This window comes from Hippoglossus hippoglossus, chromosome 16 (assembly GCF_009819705.1).
Source record: "Hippoglossus hippoglossus isolate fHipHip1 chromosome 16, fHipHip1.pri, whole genome shotgun sequence".
Classification (NCBI taxonomy): Eukaryota; Metazoa; Chordata; class Actinopteri; order Pleuronectiformes; family Pleuronectidae; genus Hippoglossus; species Hippoglossus hippoglossus.
In genome coordinates, this window is record NC_047166.1 from 27,126,501 (window position 1) to 27,148,517 (window position 22,017).

The following is a 22,017-nucleotide window of genomic DNA, read 5'->3' on the forward strand; positions in this document are numbered from 1 at the left end:
GATTCGCTAGGAATAGATTACTTCTGTCTGGATCACTCAGTTGACCATTCCTGCCCGAGACTGAAGTCAGGACCTCCTACCTCATTTACATATGGACACAGATATACAGAAATAAATGTGAAAATAAATACAGAAGTAAATGAAGAAATGTCTTAAATTTATTTCCACATTCATTTATTTATTTCCACATTTATTTATTTCTGTATTTATGTGTCCATATGTAAATGAGGTAGGAGGTCCCAACCTCAGTCTCGAACAGGAGTGGTCAACTGAGCTACACACACACATACACACAGGCCCCGGGGGAGTGGTCACTCACTCGTTCAGAGACACACGCAGTGAGAATCAGAGCTCGTCACCGTGAAGCAGCCACTCTGTGACTTTGTAGAACAGTGGAAACGGTGAAAACACAGAGTTTCTCTGTTCACATCTGCTCAGTGATCAGCTGCTTCATGATCAGAGCAGAAGCTGCAGGTGGTTTGTACCGAGCTGGAGTTTCTGTTTCCTCCTCCTCTCTGCTCTCTCCTTGTGCTCAGTACAACACGAGACGTGACGCTCACATTCAGGACTACCGACACTAAATCATCCCAATAAAAAATAACCTAAACTAACCCTCTGAACTGAACTAGTTAATTTTAAGTGTGAACTGGCTCAACACTGCAAACAGCTACTGGACACCAGTCAGCATTGAAAGGCAGAAGTAGTAGGACTGGATCACCACACTCCTGTGACCAATCCTGCATGAGACTGAGGTTAGGCCCGCCTTTCTCATTAGCATACGGACACAGAAATACACAAATAAATAAATGTGGAAATATATTTAAGACATTTATTTATACATTTTTGTATTTATTTCTGTATTTCTGTATTTCTTTCCTTATTTATTTATACTTAAGTCATGTATTGTCCTGCATATCCAAGATGGTCGCTCTCAGTCCGAGAAGTCGCATGTGGCCCAAAAACTTTGTTTCCCACAGCTTGTAATTCTTTTCATCTCTGTCGAATCATAAACTGTTCTATCGGTTTCCACCTTCCCTCCTGGGCCTATAACCTGTTAGGGTTGCCATCATTAAGGGTTGAATAACCGGGCACCGATATCCTTGTTTCACGGAGGAATAACACACGCAGCCGTCATCGGTGTTTACTTGAACCGGAAGTGATTACCTTTATTGCGCACGCTCCAGTCATTTCATAATAAAGAATAGACTTCAGTATAAGGGCACATATTAACAGAAACCTAACACTGTTAATAATAACTTTTAAGTGTGTGTATTTTCTTTTGCCTTTTGGAACTATGATCTTTTGTATTATTTTTGAGCGCAAAAACTAAAGTCACGACCAAGATGATTGAGCTATTGCGGCACCTCCCGGTCAGTAGGGGGCAGTGTGAGACCATGGCTGGCCCAAGGCACTGCTACTTTTTAGCGTGAGCTGAGCTGTTTCTCATAGCTGTGAGGAACTCAGCAGAGGCAAGCCACGTCTCCACGTCTCCATGTCTCTCACTCTTGTCTCCTGTCTTTCAGGTTTGTCATGTCACGAAAACAGAGTGAATTTACAGCTGTGTGTTGGTTGAAAGTGAGAATTAACTTTGTTTTGTGTTTCTGTTGATATGAGTTTGGTGCTCACCGAGTGTAGCCGAAATGGCAGAGTGACCTGGTGCACGTAGTTAGCAAACATGCTAGTTTAAGAAAGTTAGCTTGTTAGCTCGATATGAAAAGGCAGATTTTGTGTGTTTTTGTTCCTGTTGAATAAGTTCAGTATTTTTGCATTGTGTGTATAAAAGGTTTGAAGTGTACGCGTTTGGGCTGTTGTGTTGTCCAGGGGATACTGTGGTATCATTGAGCGTGCATTTATGATGCAAATATGTCACAATGACAGAGACAGTGATGAATGGTGTAAAGGGTTGAATTGTGTTTGTTTGTGTGTTCTGTGAACATGATAACATGTGTCTGAAGAGACAAGTATTGTACAGTAGTGCAACTGCTCTAAAAACCAAAAAGGGACAGTACAAATTGTTAATAAAGAATAGCTGTTTATGGGTGCCACAGTCCGGTACCTGTAACAGTTACAACTGTGTTTTACTCTGAACGTAGGGGTTAATAACAGTCAGTTAGTGGTCTGTTCTGTCGGTGCTACACTTTTGTTACTCTGAACAGGATCATAGCAGTCAGTGCTCCACGTGTGTTTTACTCTGAACAGAGGATAATTACAATAGGTGGTCAGTTAGCGGTCAGTGCTACACGTGTGTTTGACTCTGAATAGAGCATGGCTGTGGGTTGACTGATAAATCTAGCTGGCCTTGACATTAGCACACTGAGAAGAGTGTGATTTGCTCTTTGGGCAACACACTTCCTCAGGTTTTTGCACTGGCTCTTGATGTTCCAGATGAGATCAATGTTGTAAGTTCAGAGAATTTGACGCAGTTGACTGCTAAAGAGATTGCAGAGTGTGTCAACTCTGTCCTTTCCATGAGCGTGGACAGTGTGAAGGCAACTACTCCTCATGTCACACCTCCAAAAAGACTACAAGGTATGATTCAACAGGCCGGCCAAATGATCAAAGGACTCATGAGGAATCTTAAACGTATGTGTGCACCTTCTAAGAGCAAAAAGAAGGTCTACCAACAACTGGTCAATGAAGATGACAGTCAGTCATCATCCTCATCCCAGAAGACAATCTCAGAAGACAGGGAAAGTATTCTGTCTGCAACATCCAAAACTGTCCAGGAGATCATTAAGGAGGAGGTCTCTCAATACACAGAATCTACTTACGATGAAATATCCGACTATGATTATGATCAGTTGGAATCTGGCTCCACTCTGGAGATTAAGAATGTTGCAGATGACGTTGCTGAGGTGATTGTTGATGAAATCATGTCGCAAAAGAAAGATGATCTAGAAACAGCCCAGAGCACACCCTCTCTGAAGAAAGTGTCTGAAAGGATTAAGACATGCGCTGCAAAGCAGTTTGCCCAAGCGTCCATTTGTCATATTGTGGGCAGACTGAATAACAAGTACTTTGACACCCTTTACAACCCAGCCTTTGACAAGGTTTTAAGTAGGCAGTCAATGCAATCTGTCATGAGTGGTATTGACGCTCTGCTTCCAACAGCAGTTGGTGAGATACAGCAGGGGCAGAATGGGTCTCAATGGATGGATGATATTTTCAGTGGTGAAACCCTTGAGTTAACCAACAAGCTGAATAATATCCTCAACAATCACATAGATAGGATGAGATTTAAGATTACCTCACGACCAAAAGCCTCACAACCACAGTGCACAAGCATAACGGTTTGTCCGCCACGTGCTATCATATCAGCTGACATCCTTGCCATTGTGTGGTGTTTCCTTGGAGTAATGAGGTGGTGGCTTTACACACATACAGAAACACTCACTTCCAGGGTGATAACACATACTTTAGAAAAAGCTGTGTCAGAGGGCCCCAACGGTGGGGCCAGTCTGCCTTCGGCACCTGGTAAAGGGTCTGGCTCAGAAAGCAAGGTGACCACTCCTGAATTCAATGAAGAATACAGAGAAGAGCAAGAACCAACAGTGGAAGGAAGGAAATTACCCATCAGGGTAATTGTTCTGAAGCTGGTTTCGAGGATCTTTGCTAAAGAAAAGTTGTCGAACACTCTCAGATCACCAAACACCATCATCGAGCGTCTACTCGAAAACATATGGGTCGAAATCAAGGATGAAGATTTTGAGATCACCCCAAAAATGATGAAACACCTTGACAAAGCCGTTTTCAAAAAAATCTGCAAAAAGTGGCACGGTGTTGTAAGTGTGCTGTTTGAATTGGAAATGGAAGACCCAACACTGGACAAATATATTGTCTCTGTCTTCAAAGATCTGCTTGTGACACCACCATAAAGATCCAGCGCCATCAGTAGATTTTTCTCCTCATTGTGCTTCTCCAAACTCTTTTCATGATTATTTCTGTTTCTTTGAGAATCAAACACTTAAAAACAGAAAACAGTAAACTAATAAAAAGATATTCAATATATCCTCATTTCTTGGTGTTTTTATTTATGCCTCTTAAGCCCTTACTCCTTTAAAAGAAATGGTCTTTTGTCTATTACAAAAGATTTAGGAATATACATATATAAATATCCATAAATTGTCTGTCATATAACCCCATATGTATCTCTTTTCCACATGACAATGTTTCCTTGTATAGTTTGCTGACATTCTCAACAAGGTTGTAGCGTAGGTTTTTCTAAATTGAAAAAATGAAAGAGTTGGGCACCAGACAGGGCTTCTATACCTGTCAAAAATGTTAATATCTCCCGGTAAGAGAGTTAACCCGGATAGCTTATTTACCTAACTACAAAAGGCATCAAAGAAAAAGAAACCACAAACAATCAATTCGGTTAATCAATATATATTCCATTGAATTATTCAATCAAGTTAACAATCAAATCAAAAAGGTATAATTGATAAACAGACAGAACTCATATTGACCAAAATATCCAGTAATCAATGCAAACAAATTCATTTCCAAATAAGAACAATTAACCGTCCATCAAATAAACATATGAAAGAAGCTTCCATTAAGAGTTCATGATGAGTATAGGTCGAGTTCAGATCAAGTGTGAGATTGTGTGTGTGGGGAGAGTGTTCAGGAACAAAACCGTTTGTATATAATATGCCATTCAGTTCATAATTCGATTTGTAAAGAGGGATATGTGTGTGGGTGTGTAGTTGTTGGAGAGGGGAGTTAGGGTCCAATGAAAAGGTAAAGTGAGGGAAATGTGTGTTCTTTATGGCGGTCCTTTAATCTCCAGGTAGAGGGAAGATGAGGGGTGAAGTATCTAGAGGCCAAGGGAATTCGGTGAAGCCAGGAGAGTTTCAATAGGGAGACTTAGCTTGTTTGGTTCATCCAGGAAAGAGGGAATCACGTTCCAATCCGAGCAGGTTAGATGGTTTTTTTAAATCCACTTCAGGCTCCAGGGATCAGCTTTCTTGCCTCATGGTCCAGGACGATTGTGAAATAAATCCAGCCGGTTCTGGGATCATGCTTTCCAGAAACTAGTTTATCTTTTTTATGATATCCTTCCTACATTTTCTCTCACTTCACATGCTTCCACTCCATGCTGCCTTTGTTTGAATTTCCCTCTTCTCTCTGGCTCACAGGTGTGTCCCATTTATCATCTCCCTCGCCCCTCCTTTTCCTGTTGAGGAGTAAAGGGCCATTCTGTCTTTTTAGTTTTCTCCTTTTCTGCTACACTTCTCCCCCTCTTGACAAGACCACACTTAGTGGCGGCTCAGAGTTCTGGATCCATTTTTCAGGCTCAATCTAGAAACCTAGGAAATCTTCCTCCTCTGAGCTTTCCTGAAGGATGTCTAGTACTCTTTGTTTTTCCATTTTCTCCAAGTCTTCAGCACTAGGGTAGAAAGGTTTAAGGTTACAGACATGCACCGTTCTTACATCCTGACCGGAATCCTCCAAAACAACTTGATAGTTTAGGGGTCCAAGTTGTCGAACTACACGGTAGGGTCCTTTCCACTTTTTTGCCAGCTTAGAGGTGAATTTCTTCTCAGCATGGGACTGAGGGAAATTTCTAACCCAGACTCTTTGTTTAGGTTTGAATCCAACATCACAGCGTTTTTTGTTGTAGTTCCTCAGTTGCCTTTCTTTTGATTTCCTTATATTTTCCTCAACATCTGCTTTGAGTTGTTTTAGTTGATGGACTACATCATAAACAGGTGCATCAGGTGGGTAAATCTTTCCCTTCAGAACTTTATCCATTGGACTATTGAGCTTCCTACCAATTTGAAGTTCTGCCGTTGTTACCCCTGTAGTTTCTTGAACAGCAGAGTTTATTGCAAATCGGAACTCTGGGAGGTACTGATCCCATTTACCATGATTGTCATTTACATAACATGCTATCATACATTTAAGAGTACGATTCACTCTCTCAGTCATATTAGTCTGTGGATGATATTCTGTGGTAAGCTTGGGAGTCACAGTCCATTGTTCACAGAGTTCACGGAACACAGAGGACACAAACTGGGGACCACGATCAGACAAGATGTAATCAGGTATGCCCCATCTTGTAAAGATTTCCTTCCTTAGGAATTTAGCCACTGTCCTTGCTGTAGCAGTTTGCAGAGGAGAAAACTCAACCCAGCGGGTAAAGTAATCTACTACTACTAATAGGTATTCCTTTCTTTCTGAACTTCTTGGTAGTGGACCCATAAGGTCAATGCCTAACATCACATTAGGGCCTTTGACAGAGGTTTGTTGCATCTTTCCAGCAGGTTTCTGATTACCTGCTTTGATACTTTGGCAAACAACACAGTTTTTTAAGAAGTTCTTCACATCTGTCCACATTCCCGGCCAATACATTACTTCATAAAGCCTTTTATAGGTTTTGAAGATACCTGCGTGTCCACTTAATGGATTCTCGTGATAGTTTTCAAGTATCTCCTGAACCAGACTCTGGGGAATGTAGAGCCTATAGTGGATCTGATTTTCTGCCATCTGTTTTTTGTGATATAGTTTATCTTCCAGGACAACAAAATCCTGTTTCAGTTTTTGGTTGTCAGCTAGCTGCTTCATGATTTTCTCCACATTAGGTTCTTTATGTTGCTCTTCCCAAACTTTCTCCAGGGAAATAGGGATATTCCCATCTTTTTGATTAGAGTGCAGGCAGCACTGGCTGAAAGGGGGGATCCTCGAAAGAGCATCAGGAGCACCATTTAGTTTTCCTTTCCTGTATTCCACAATAAAGTCGAACCGTTGCAATCTTAGTGCCCATCTGATCAAACGACTTGTGGTTTTTGTTGATGAGAGGACCCATTTCAAGGCAGAATGGTCTGTAATGACAGTAAAGAGATTTGGCTCCAGATAGTGTTGCCATCTTTCTAGAGCCCAAATTATTGCAAGGCACTCTTTTTCTGTTACAGAGTAATTTCTCTCAGCTCGGTTTAAAGTTCGACTGGCATAAGCAAGAACGACTTCGCTTCCAGTGTCTGCTCTCTGCGTCAACACAGCTCCAAGACCTGTATTACTCGCATCAGTATAGACAAAGAAAGGAAAGTTAAGATTTGGGTGGCCTAAGATAGGTGGTGAGATCAAACTGGTCTTTAGTTTGTCAAAGGAATTCTGGCATGCTTGACTCCAGAAGAAAGATCTTCCTTTTTTCTTGAGATCATTTAAGGGCTCAGCAATTTTTGAGAAGTCTGGTACAAATTTATGATACCATCCGGCAAGCCCCAAGAAACTCTGAACCTCCTTGAGGTTGGTCGGTGCTGGATAGGACCTAATTGCCTCGACTTTGTCAGGATCAGCACTGACTCCTTGACCAGAGACAATATGTCCCAGGAATCTGAGTTCTTGCAGGCAGAATCTAGACTTCTTGAGATTTATGGTCAGATTAGCTTTTTGGAGTCGATCTATTACAGTTCGCAGACGTTCAAGATGCTGAGTCACAGATGATGAATAAACAATTATGTTGTCTAGATAGACTAAACAGATTTCTCCCCGTAGGCCCTCCAGGACTTTTTCCATTAGTCGTTGAAAGGTGGCTAGGGCATTCTTGAGACCGAAAGGCATGACATTGAAATGATACAAGCCAGAATGAGTGACAAAGGCAGTTTTTGCTTTACTGCAAGGATCCATGGGTACTTGCCAGTATCCACTATTTAAATCAATTGTGGAGAAAAGGGAGGCTCCAGAAAGGGACTCCAGTATTTCATTTATGTTTGGGAGAGGATATGCGTCTGTTTCAGTGACAGCATTGACTTTCCGAAAATCTACACAAAATCGATGTCCCTCCATCTTTTTTCGGTGGTAGGACTACAGGGGACGCCCATGCAGAATAGGAAGGTTCAACAACTCCAGCAGTAATCATATCTCTTAATTGTTCTTTCACAATGGCTTGCTTACCAGGATTCATCCGGTAAGGCCTTTGTTTGATGGGTACACTGTTGGTAGTATAGATGGTGTGCTGAAGAATATCAGTTTTTCCAGGCTGATTGGTGCACACCTGTGGGTTAGACTCAAGGAGCTGTCGTAACTGTTTCTTCTCTCCATCTTGCAAGTGAGCATGTGACACAGCAAGGTTGATGTAATCTTTGGCTTCCAGTCGCACCGGTTCCAGAGAAAGAATGGGAGGTGGAACAGAGCTTATCAATGAAAGATTCCATACTGGACTGGTCTTTGACGTTCGGATGTTTGATTGATTTTCATGAGCTCTTTTTCCTGGGGGATGGGCACTGCCTGGTTGAAAGGGATAAGTAACAGGGGGGTTGGACTTGAAACTGTATACATTGTCAGCCACATTGATTATCATACCGACACTACAAATGAAATCAAGACCAAGAACCATACCATAGGCTAGAGCTTCTGACGCTTAGGCACCTGCTGCTGGTGATAATTAGTGAAATTGCCAGGTGAGTGGTAATGTGGACATGAACCAGGAGGGTAGTTTCCTTGACATCTCCAGCACAAAACTAAGTGTCTGGTTTGATTTTCAGGTTAAACTGAGGTGATATTTTTGGGAAAAGGGTAAGGATTTCCCCCATGTCAAAATGTTGCTCGAAAGCTCCTAAAAAGTCATTTTTGTATATCATCCAAAATATGAAAAAAATAAATTAAAAAAAGTCATCCTTTGGTATGTCGTCCAAAATATGTTAAAAACGTCAAAATGTCGCTCGAAAGCACCTAAAAAGGCAGTTTTGTATGTCGTCCAATATATTAAAAAAAAGTCATACTTCGGTATGTTGTCCAAAAAATGAAAAAAAAGTCATACTTCGGTATGTCGTTCAAAATCACCTAAAAAGTCAGTTTTGTATGTCGTCCAAAAAATGAAAAAATTAATTAAAAAAAACTCATACTTCGGTATGTCGTCCAAAATATGTTAAAAACGTCAAAATGTCGCTAGAAAGCACCTAAAAACACAGTTTTGTATATCGTCCAAAATATGAGAAATTTTTTTTTTAAAAAGTCATATTTGGTATGTCGTCCAAAATATGTAAAAAACATCAAAATGTCGCTAGAAAGCACCTAAAAACTCAGTTTTGTATATCGTCCAAAATATGAGAAAAAAAATGAAAAAAAGTCATAATTTGGTGTCGTCCAAAATATGTTAAAAACGTCAAAATGTCACTAGAAAGCACCTAAAAACTCAGTTTTGTATATCGTCCAAAATATGACAAAAAAAATGAAAAAAAGGCATACTTTGGTATGTCGTCCAAAATATGTTAAAAAACGTCAAAATGTCGCTAGAAAGCACCTAAAAACACAGTTTTGTATATCGTCCAAAATATGAGAAAAAAAATGAAAAAAAGTCATACTTTGGTATGTCGTCCAAAATATGTTAAAAACGTCAAAATGTCGCTAGAAATCACCTAAGAACACAGTTTTGTATATCGTCCAAAATATGTTAAAAACGTCAAAATGTTGCTAGAAACCACCTAAAAACTCAGTTTTGTATATCGTCCAAAATATGAGAAAATAAAATGAAAAAAAGTCATATTTGGTATGTCGTCCAAAATATGTTAAAAACGTCAAAATGTCGCTAGAAAGCACCTAAAAACTCAGTTTTGTATATCGTCCAAAATATGAGAAAAAAAAAAGACAAAAAGTCATATTTGGTAAGTCATCCAAAATATGTAAAAAACATCAAAATGTCGCTAGAAAGCACCTAAAAACTCAGTTTTGTATATCGTCCAAAATATGAGAAAAAAGTCATACTTTGGTATGTCGTCCAAAATATGTTAAAAAATGTCAAAATGTCGCTAGAAAGCACCTAAAAACTCAGTTTTGTATATCGTCCAAAATATGAGAAAAAAAAGGAAAAAAAGTCATAATTTGGTATGTCGTCCAAAATATGTTAAAATACGTCAAAATGTCGCTAGAAAGCACCTAAAAACTCAGTTTTGTATATCGTCCAAAATATGAGAAAAAAAAATGAAAAAAAGTCATATTTGGTATGTCGTCTAAAATATGTTAAAAACGTCAAAATGTGGCTAGAAAGCACCTAAAAAGTCATTTTTGTATATCGTCCAAAATATGAGGAAAAAAATGAAAAAAAGTCATACTTCGGTATGTCGTCCATAATATGTTAAAAATGTCAAAATGTCGCGAGAAAGCACCTAAAAACTCAGTTTTGTATATCGTCCAAAATATGAGAAAAAAAATGAATAAAAGTCATACTTTGGTATGTCGTCCAAAATATGTTAAAAACGTCAAAATGTTGCTAGAAAGCACCTAAAAACTCAGTTTTGTATATCGTCCAAAATATGAGAAAATAAAATGAAAAAAAGTCATATTTGGTATGTCGTCCAAAATATGTTAAAAATGTTGCAAGAAAGCATCTAAAAACTCAGTTTTGTATATCGTCCAAAATATGAGAAAAAAAAAAGACAAAAAGTCATACTTTGGTATGTCGTCCAAAATATGTTAAAAATGGGGTTAGGGTTAGGATGTCAGCTGATATGATAGCACGTGGCGGACAAACCGTTATGCTTGTGCACTGTGGTTGTGAGGCTTTTGGTCGTGAGGGAATCTTAAATCTCATCCTATCTATGTGATTGTTTAGGATATTATTCAGCTTGTTGGTTAACTCGAGGGTTTCACCACTGAAAATATCATCCATCCATTGAGACCCATTCTGCCCCTGCTGTATCTCACCAACTGCTGTTGGAAGCAGAGTGTCAATATCACTCATGACAGATTGCATTGACTGCCTACTTAAAACCTTGTCAAAGGCTGGGTTGTAAAGGCTGTCAAAGTACTTGTTATTCAGTCTGCCCACAATATGACAAATGGACGCTTGGGCAAACTGCTTTGCAGCGCATGTCTTAATCCTTTCAGACACTTTCTTCAGAGAGGGTGTGCTCTGGGCTGTTTCTAGATCATCTTTCTTTTGCGACATGATTTCATCAACAATCACCTCAGCAACGTCATCTGCAACATTCTTAATCTCCAGAGTGGAGCCAGATTCCAACTGATCATAATCATAGTCGGATATTTCATCGTAAGTAGATTCTGTGTATTGAGAGACCTCCTCCTTAATGATCTCCTGGACAGTTTTGGATGTTGCAGACAGAATACTTTCCCTGTCTTCTGAGATTGTCTTCTGGGATGAGGATGATGACTGACTGTCATCTTCATTGACCAGTTGTTGGTAGACCTTCTTTTTGCTCTTAGAAGGTGCACACATACGTTTCAGATTCCTCATGAGTCCTTTGATAATTTTTGCCGGCCTGTTGAATCATACCTTGTAGTCTTTTTGGAGGTGTGACACGAGGAGTAGTTGCCTTCACACTGTCCACGCTCATGGAAAGGACAGAGTTGAAACACTCTGCAATCTCTTTAGCAGTCAACTGGGTCAAATTCTCTGAACTTACAAGATTGATCTCATCTGGAACATCAAGAGCCAGTGCAAAAACCTGAGGAAGTGTGTTGCCCAAAGAGCAAATCACACTCTTCTCAGACACAGGCACAGCTGTGCTCTCAAGACCCTTCATGATGGATTGTGTCATCAAAATGACAATTTCCAGCAGTTTCTCTCCGAGTATGGTCATTGTGGCCACATCAGGTTTGCCTGCTTTCGAAAGATTCCATTGTTCTGATGTCATGCCTTTGAAAAAGGACGTCACAATGGGCAGAATGCTGTCGATGTCCATCTTCATGTTTCTGATATTGTTGGGCTTAGTTTTAAAAAATCGGGTTGAAAATCGTACTATTCCTGTCGGAAGTGCTCTCTCTGTTCTGTGTACTACCCCTACCATACACTGATCAACTAGGACAAAGGAGATATCAGAGATGAGATTATAGCACACACCAAAGAGAACACACACATCAAAGATAACTAAGCAGCTAGTCTGACATCATAGCACCAGGCTTTCCAACAAGCCACGCCCCCAAATATTGACTGTTGCTGTAGCAGCGGTAGCTACCATGGGTTCTTTTGACTTCATGTGACTCTGCACCGCACTGATTTAACGTGATGCATGCTGGTTAGAAATTTTGTCTGACTTTTACCAGCGCTGCAAAACATCACCATGTCACATGACCTTAAAATATTGTGGGAGCGAGTCAGCTGCAATCAGACTGTGCAGTTGTTCTCCTTCAGCTGCAGCACCTGGGAACCCAGTCTATGGAACCAGCCCTGTGACAACATAACTTTGTCCTGATTGGCTGAACACATGAAGTATCTTACGTTATATTCTTACACATTCAGAACAATTACCTGCTGCCTATTTTTCTCCAAAGAGGATGAGATGTCTTTGATCTCTACCTGACAATTTTCTATTTACACTTTACAGTTTGAATTTTCAGTCGTTAAAACAGTTTTGTTTAGGAGATTGTTCGTGTGAAGTTAGTAATGATCATGTAGGTTGTGTTTTTGTCCTTTAGATTTATTTTGCCGACTGTTTTTTTTCAAAATATAAACTAGAACATAAATAAATGACCTTGTAGCAGAAAAGGAGAAAACTAAAAAGACAGAATGGCCCTTTACTCCTCAACAGGAAAAGGAGGGGCGAGGGAGATGATAAATGGGACACACCTGTGAGCCAGAGAGAAGAGGGAAATTCAAACAAAGGCAGCATGGAGTGGAAGCATGTGAAGTGAGAGAAAATGTAGGAAGGCGATCATAAAAAAGATAAACTAGTTTCTGGAAAGCATGATCCCAGAACCCGCTGGATTTATTTCACAATCGTCCTGGACCATGAGGCAAGAAAGCTGATCCCTGGAGCCTGAAGTGGATTTAAAAAAACCATCTAACCTGCTCGGATTGGAACGTGATTCCCTCTTTCCTGGATGAACCAAACAAGCTAAGTCTCCCTATTGAAACTCTCCTGGCTTCACCGAATTCCCTTGGCCTCTAGAAACTTCACACCTCATCTTCCCTCTACCTGGAGATTAAAGGACCGCCATAAAGAACACACATTTCCCTCACTTTACCTTTTCATTGGACCCTAACTCCCCTCTCCAACAACCCCACACCCACACCCACACACACACACACACACACACACACATATCCCTCTTTACAAATCGAATTATGAACTGAATGGCATATTATATACAAACGGTTTTGTTCCTGAACACTCTCCCCACACACAATCTCACACTTGATCTGAAGTCGACCTATACTCATCATGAACTCTTAATGGAAGCTTCTTTCATATGTTTATTTGATGGACGGTTAATTGTTCTTATTTGGAAATGAATTTGTTTGCCTTGATTACTGGATATTTTGGTCAATATGAGTTCTGTCTGTTTATCAATTATACCTTTTTGATTTGATTGTTAACTTGATTGAATAATTCAATGGAATATATATTGATTAACCGAATTGATTGTTTGTGGCTTCTTTTTCTTTGATGCCTTTTGTAGTTAGGTAAATAAGCTATCCGGGTTAACTCTCTTACCGGCAGATATTAACATTTTTGACAGGTGAAGAAGCCCTGTCTGGTGCCCAACTCTTTCATTTTTTCAATTTAGAAAAACCTACGCTACAACCTTGTTGAGAATGTCAGCAAACTATACAAGGAAACATTGTCATGTGGAAAAGAGATACATATGGGGTTATATGACAGACAATTTATGGATATTTATATATGTATATTCCTAAATCTTTTGTAATAGACAAGAGACCATTTCTTTTAAAGGAGTAAGGGCTTAAGAGGCATAAATAAAAACACCAAGAAATGAGGATATATTGAATATCTTTTTATTATTTTTACTGTTTTCTGTTTTTAAGTGTTTGATTCTCAAAGAAACAGAAATAATCATGAAAAGAGTTTGGAGAAGCACAATGAGGAGAAAAATCTACTGATGGCGCTGGATCTTTATGGTGGTGTCACAAGCAGATCTTTGAAGACAGACAATATATTTGTCCAGTGTTGGGTCTTCCATTTCCAATTCAAACAGCACACTTACAACACCGTGCCACTTTTTGCAGATTTTTTTTTAAACGGCTTTGTCAAGGTGTTTCATCATTTTTGGGGAGATCTCAAAATCTTCATCCTTGATTTCGACCCATATGTTTTCGAGTAGACGCTCGATGATGGTGTTTGTTGATCTGAGATTGTTCGACAACTTTGCTTTGGTACTTGAGCTAGAGCCACCACATTTTGCATGCACCTCCTGGGGGCCGAGCTGAAGCAATGCTGCGATTTTGGGGCCCCTGGTTGCCTAGGGGCCTGAACTTCCCCTGGGTGTGTTGTCAGCAAAACCGGCACAGGCTCTGTCTCTCTGACCTGTAACTCACAGAGCTTTCAAAACACAAGTGGGTCATCACTTTTGAAGCTGTATACAAGATCCCAGCCCTCTAGCTACTCAGGGGCCCAGACAGGGGCCCAAAAGACACACTCGGACACTTGTAGGCATTTATAATGGTTACCCTAACTTTTCAATCCCATTCATTTTGAAGTGGAAGTGTCCCGACTCCCTCCAGGTCCAGGAAATACACAGAGCTTTGGAAACAACACGTGCACCTTCCTAACACACAGATGATAAACATATTTAAGCCTCATGTCCGCAAACACTGTAGAAAAAAAGTTATCCCTGGTTGAGTGCGGGAAAAACGTAGGCCTCAAGCCTGCCGTCCTGTGAGCAGTATAATGCAAATTAAAAATATTTCTGGTTCAGCTAGGACCACCAAGTTTCACAAGCACCACCGCAGTGCCCCCACAGAGGTCCACTGAAGGTATGAGCCCCCTGTGTGCCTCTGGGCCAAAAAGGGGGCTAAAACAGGGGCCAAAACACACACTCTGACACTTGGAGGCATTTTTACATTGGGGACCATTACCACCAGCTTGAGGGCCTTTCCCGACGTGCTCTATCAGGCTGCGTTTCTAATTTCAGTAAAAAGTACTCAGGGGCCAACGTGACCTTTTGTGACCTTTGTATCAATTAATCAATTTTAGGAGGGTTCCTTTTAGATTTTCATTGGAGTACATTGCTTCTTTCAGGAGTTAGCCGTACAGAGTAGATACAGGTCTGATGTGCTAGAATGTGTATACTTGGTATCATGTGAGTGCATCAGAGTAAGTTTCCAACATTTTATTGCTATTTAGGCTGAAACTAGGCCCCGGACACTTGTAGGCATTTAACATGTGGATATTCATTCCCATGCATTGTGAATTGCAAATGACCCGCCTCCCGCAAGGGCCACGAAATACATAGAGCTTTGAAAACACCACGTGCACCTTCCAGACGCATAGCTTGTTAACATATGTTGGCCTCGTGTCCGCAGACCCTGTAGAAAAAAAGTTGCCCTGTCCAGTTTGGGGAAAAATACAGGCTCTTGGACTTAGGGAGTCTGACACCCTTTGTAGCTTCTGATATGGAAACAAGTGGGGAAATTATTTCTGGTTGAGCTAGGATCACGAAAATAAAGGTGCCCGACCTGGGGCCCCAGATGAAAATGTGGGGTTTCTGGGTGCTTCGGGGCCCAAGCAGCGGCCGGTTGATCTATAACCCCCCGGTGGCTGAAACGGGCGCCGTCTATAACTTTGGACCCGTAGAAGGCAGAGCTTTGAAATCCAGGCTGAGCCATCGTGGGCCCCAGTGGAGAGCGTGTGCCAAATTTCAGACCTCTAGCCGGTCGGGGTCACGTTCTAGGGGCCCCTTTGAACTGCTTTTTAACAGGCCTGCTTTGCATTGAGCGGCTGCGAGTGAAAGATGGAGGTGTGTTTATACTTGCGGTTGAGCTAGAGCCACCAAAGTTTACGTGCACCATTTGGGTGCCTGACTGAAGGTTTGCTGCAAGTTTGGGACCGCTGGGTGCTTCGAGACCTGAGCTGTGGCCCCCGGGAGCAAAAGGGGGCGATGCCTATATCTCCGGCCCTGTAAAGGTCAGAGCTTTGAAAACCGGGCTGAGCCATCGGGGTACCCAGGGGAGAGAGTGTGCCAAATTTCAGACCTCTAGCTGGTCGGGGGCCCCCGGGGGAGCCCGGAGATGAAGCTCGGGACAGTGGCAGGCGTTTTGACAGCGCTGCCTCACAGGTGCCCTCTGGCAGCGGGTGCCCGAACAGCTGCGTTTTCATGTTTTTGGGCGGAGGGGCCACGAAATATTTGGGGCCTGGGGCCCGGCCCTCAGGACAGGGGGAGACCCGGGGAGCGCGGCGGTCCTGAGACCGCGTCCCTGGGGGCCGAGAAAGGGTTGGATTGCCGTCTCTTTGCCTCGGGGTGTCCCGCAGTTCCCTGAGGGGGGTTATGTATCCCAGAATATGTACTTTATATTCAGATTCTGATGGTATCAAAATAACCAGAGTCAGAACAGTGCTTAATTAATGTCATTGATTTTCTCTCAGGCCATATATACCAATAGCGCAGAATTTCTCCATCCAGTAGAAATTCTACTTTTAATGACCCGGTCCTTTATTCCAAATAGGAATTTTCTGTTTATCTCTTACAAAGAAAAAATAATATTCTTTCACCTGTCTCCGCATGAGCTGGCATGGGTTTGTAAATAATTCAGTGGGTATTCCATCTGACATACTGGACAGGCAGCCTAAATGAAAATGCAGTAAACCACTTAAATTAATTAAATAATTGATATTGGTTGCATGATAATTTTATCTTTATAGCACTGGTATTAAATGTTTTAGTAATACCAAGTTTGGTCTCATGGTTGTGCTTCGTGTGGTATTACTAGTCCCTGGTGTAGATTCTGCTGGAATGAACTCAGCAACAATTGTAAATGGTATTTTCTTAAAATCCAGATGTATTTGATTGCAATGTTGGCTTCTTCATTTACAAGTACTATCAAAGAATGAACAGAGGCAAAACATGTTTCTTTGAGGCCAGAATTGTATTTTTCTTAAAGTATCTGCTATATAAAAACAATAAAACATCAGTTTTGATGTATTGCAATTTGAATTTTTGCACTTTTTGAATAAAGTGTGCTTAGTTAAATATTTATTGCTGATTTATTATGGAGGACGATACATGACTCAAGTATAAATAAATAAATAAATGTATAAATAAATACAGAAATGGATAAATAAATACAGAAATAAATACAGAAATGTATAAATAAATGTCTTAAATATATTTCCACATTTATTTATTTCCACATTTATTTATTTATGTATTTCTGTGTCCGTATGCTAATGAGAAAGGCGGTTAAAACCTCAGCCTCATGCAGGATTGGTCACAGGAGAGTGATGATCCAGTTCTACTACTTCTGCCTTTCAATGCTGACTGTTGACCAGTAGCTGTTTGATATTAGCCTGTTTAACCAGCTACATTTTAGGTATGTATTTTATCCACCAGTGGTTTATAAATGTCGTCTTTTTTACAAGGCATCGCAAACGGTTTAAGGTCATTAGCGAACGATGTAGAGAACCATGCACCCAAGGACTATATTCAATTTCGTCTGGATGGATTGGTGAACGATTTAGCTCAGCTCAACGCTGAAATGGAAGTGGAAGTTGACCCAGCAGTGTGGGCCAGTCTTCAAGAAGTTGCCCGGCAACTCTGCATCCTCTCAGAGACAGAAGGCGAAGACGCAACCTTTGGACATCCGTCATACTTTTTGCCCCCCGATATTATCGAAGCTCACCTCCATTTGGGGCACACAGCTGGGGACATAGCACACCTGTTCAGCGTGAGCGAGAGAACCATTCGTCGGAAGATGGCACAGTATGGGATAAGGTAATTGTACTGCGTTTAGTATTAACTTAATTGTTCCATCGTACATTATACCCCTACAATAATAACTCTTTATATTAGGAATGGTATAACATTTCCTCTCTGAAGAATATATATATATGCATATATAGTTTTTGATGAATGAAGTAGTGTCCTAATTGCCTATAATGCAGATAGAAGCTGCTTCTTAGGCTGCTATTCCAGATTTTGGCTGTTCAGGAATCCATGAGGCGCGTGGATCCTAATGGAGTTTTGATGCGCACACTTCAGCTGAACCCACGAAGGCGCAGGAATTACTTTGTACCAGCACTGAACAGTTTATGGCATATCGACGGAAATCACAAACTGATAAGGTATCTTAAAAACATGAATCATCTATAGTATTGCTCAAATTTACTAGATGAACATCCACTTCACTATAGATTTTATTACTGTAAGATACTTACTCCCCAGTATACTGTATATCCAGAGCAGTTACAAAAGATGGGCCCATCTACAGTTTTAAATAAACAATCAGCATCATTGCAAGTCAAACTTGGATTTATTCATGGTGGATGAAATAAATAATTTGTTCCATCAAAATTTTTGTATGCAAATCACAGTTTTACCTGGCTTATATTACCAGCATCGAAACTAAGAGTTCAATCAGGAGAGACTTGATTCATAATTTAACAATGTTTATTTGACAAATGCACAGAAGCAAAGTGAATGTTTACAGTCTTTGGCATTTTAGACCCCTGTGAGATGTCATCAGGATTAGAAGGGGGTGGAGCAGAGCATCGAACAGGAATACCCCCCGGGGTCTAGACACTGGTGGTGGTTCATCAGTCAATCGATTGTTTTGGATGGCCCATATTCGTGAGAATTGTCCTATTGGACTTCGCCAATTGTGACATCCTCTGCCTTTAACCCTCAACAAGAGTAAGGAAAAACTACAAAACCTTTTTGACAGGAAAAACGTAGAAACCTCTACAGGAAGAGCCGCATGCGAGGGATCCCTCTTCCAGGACGGACAGAAGTGCAATGGATGCCACGAGTAATAGGTATATTGTCAGGCAGTCTTGTTGATTTTTTAGTCCGCGATCAGCTGCCACCATGATCGGGTGCCGCCGTAATCCATGATCCCTTGTCATGATCCACTGATACTATTGGGATCCATCATCAAGGTCCATGATCGCCCAATGTGGGATTATGCATACGATCAATTGAGGTCGGGATCCGGAAGAGGTGATGATATTCTGCTGGAGACTGGAGGAGATTGAGGTGGAGGAGGGGTTATGCGCGTCACTGAAAGACGGCTGACTGCGGAAGAGAGGAGAAGGGATTTTTAAAGTTTGACAGGTGCTGAATGATTGGCTGAAAGAGACCGCGGCAGACCTGATTGGACATTTAGGAACACCCACGATCAGCTGATCAGTATGCAGGTTAAGCCCACAATCAGCTGATCAGCATGCAGGTTAAGTCTTCCTGACTGAATTTACGCTTAAGCTTCATTTCAATCAGGAGAGACTTGATTCATAATTTAACAATGTTTATTTGACAAATGCACAGAAGCAAAGTGAATGTTTACAGTCTTTGGCATTTTAGACCCCTGTGAGATGTCATCAGGATTAGAAGGGGGTGGAGCAGAGCATCGAACAGGAATACCCCCAAAAGAAAGTAAGACAAAGAAGGTAGATCAGGAGAAGTGAGATAATGATGAGTCTTACCTCGTGTTGTAGTATTCTAGGCAAAATAATACATGCTTTGGTAAAACAGACAATCGTTATAACATTTATCGGATAGAATTATAGAGATGACTCGTTAGAGTGCATCTGCAGCCCGAGTGAACATGTCATGAGATAAAGGTCTGGAGACCGACAAGTAAAAGATCATATGTGCAGGTATGATATGGGATCTAAAATGTAGAACATAACTAAAGGTTATCAGACATAAATAAAGTTAGGTCTAAGACTAAATAATAAAATGCTAACGAAATTATATATATCGGTAAAGCAACCGCAACAAAATTTAGGTTGCTTGATACCCACAATTAAGGTCCGCTGGACCGAAAGTGAATGTCGTGGTGAGTGCAGGATCTAAATGTAGAACTTAATAAACGGTCAGCAAGGACTGAACTTAAATAAAAGGTAATTTGACCAAACTGAAATTAAGGTCCAAGACCAAATAAAATAAAAATGTCAACAGAAATGCAAATCGGTACAGCAACCGCAACAGAAATTAAGTCGCATGACAAACAGAAATTAAAACGGTACGGCCACCGCCAAAAGAAATTAAGTTGCATGGCAAACTTAAATAAAGGTCCGCTGGACCAAGTTAAAGCCATGGTGAGTGCAAGATCTAAATGTAGAACTTAATAAACGGTCAGCAAGGACCAAACTTAAATAAAAGGTCATTTGACCAACTGAAATTAAGGTCCAAGACCAAATAAAATGAAATGTCAACAGAAATGCAAATCGGTACAGCCCCCGTAACAGAAATTAAGTCGCATGACAAACAGAAATTAAGGTCCGCTGGACCGAAATTAAATACAGTGTGCACACATACGTCGCGAAGCACGTATGGGGTCCTTCAGACCAAGCAGGGTCACCAAGACCGCGTAGGCAATGAGTGAGGAGAGTGCCCAGGTGTGTGTTTAATGAGAAGTTATCTGTATAGCTAGCATGACTCAAAAGAGCGAGCAGATAATACAAAACCACCACCAGTTATATGCAAGATTTACCGACATCAGGTTTTTAAAACTTTGATTCGAAAGGAGTGCTTTTATATGAGGACGGATATAGGAAGTGAAGGCAGAAGAAGATCATCTTCCCAATTGTTGTACGGAACCAGAGGAAACACCTTGGTTGGCTGAAGAAGTAGCAGCTCCTATCCTGAATGCATGAGCTGAATAGAGTGCAGGCAAAAGTTTGCTTTAATTAGACTTGTTTATGCTGGTGAAAGAACCATGTTTTGTTTTTGATAGAGGAAGTTTCCGGGATGAGGAATACAGGACAATGGCTAGGAGAAGGTCCGTTTTGTAGAAGCCAGTTGCAACTTGGGAAGGAGGGGGCCAGCGCTTGCGGCCACTATCCTTGAAAATCCCCAAAAACTCACAGATGGAGTGCATTTGTGAATAACTGAAGAGAATCAGAGGGATGCACTAGCTATTTTTTGAAGAAAGTGATATCACTTCAGTGATCGTGCAGATGGGACCAGAATGCAGGTCAGATCGGCACTTTCATCAAGCATATTATATACACATTTTTTGCGCGAGATGCCGTGTCCCATAGATGGAATTTTAAGGGGCTTCATGAGGGATGATGCGAAGTGCTGAGGAAAGCAGCTGGTGCTGCTTTGTGATGTTTTAGCTGCAAGGGAGGATTTTGTGATGTCGTGAATATGCTGTACGATTTCATTTATTATTTCAAGTCAGACTGAGGGACACCGAGTGATTGAAGCGTTTAGTTGGAGAGGGACGCACCTGAACTCCGGGGAACTATCGGGGGGGAATCATCCAACAGATGAAAACAGCAGGACCTCTCAGGAACACGCGTCTGACAGTTTGAAAAATAGGTCAGCTGTTGCACTTACACCTTGGTCCAATCACGCCGTTCCTATTATCTCGCCTCTGGAGACCGTTTGTATATTAACGCGTACGTGAACGCGTTCATTTATTTTTATTTATTTATTTTTGTGAACGATGCGTTGAACGAATCAATTTACATATGAAGAATGTGATTTTATTTATTAATTAAGATTGTTTTTAATTTATGATTTTAGTTTTATTATTATTTATATATATATTTATTTATTTATTATTTTAATATATTTTATAAATCATCGTAACAGACCATCAGTGAAATACTAGGAGCAACAAAAATGTGTTGTATGTGTTTGTGAGTTTCTCTGGTCACAGCTGCTCGGTGTTCAGAGCAGAAGCTGCAGGTGGTTTGTACCGAGCTGGAGTTTCTGTTTCCTCCTCCTCTCTGCTCTCTCCTTGTGCTCAGTACAACACGAGACGTGACGCTCACATTCAGGACTACCGACACCTAAATCATCCCAATAAAAAATAACCTAAACTAACTAGTTAATTTTAAGTGTGAACTGGCTCAACACTGCAAACAGCTACTGGACACCAGTCAGCATTGAAAGGCAGAAGTAGTAGGACTGGATCACCACACTCCTGTGACCAATCCTGCATGAGACTGAGGTTAGGCCCGCCTTTCTCATTAGCATACGGACACAGAAATACAGAAATAAATAAATGTGGAAATATATTTAAGACATTTATTTATACATTTTTGTATTTATTTCTGAATTTCTGTATTTCTTTCCTTATTTATTTATTTATTTATTTATACATTTATTTATTTCTACTTAAGTCATGTATTGTCCTGCATATCCAAGATG

At 40.7% G+C, this 22,017-nt stretch overlaps 1 long non-coding RNA gene across 1 annotated transcript; it reads right to left on the bottom strand.

The window, feature by feature from the left end:
• Window positions 1-183: 183 nt before the first annotated feature.
• LOC117776885 lies at window positions 184-21,897 on the bottom strand. Its single transcript, XR_004616507.1, has 3 exons — window positions 21,688-21,897; window positions 11,147-11,149; window positions 184-620 (listed from the first exon to the last, which is right to left on the bottom strand). It is a non-coding gene; the product is annotated as an uncharacterized LOC117776885 (long non-coding RNA).
• Between the last annotated feature and the right edge of the window lie 120 nt (window positions 21,898-22,017).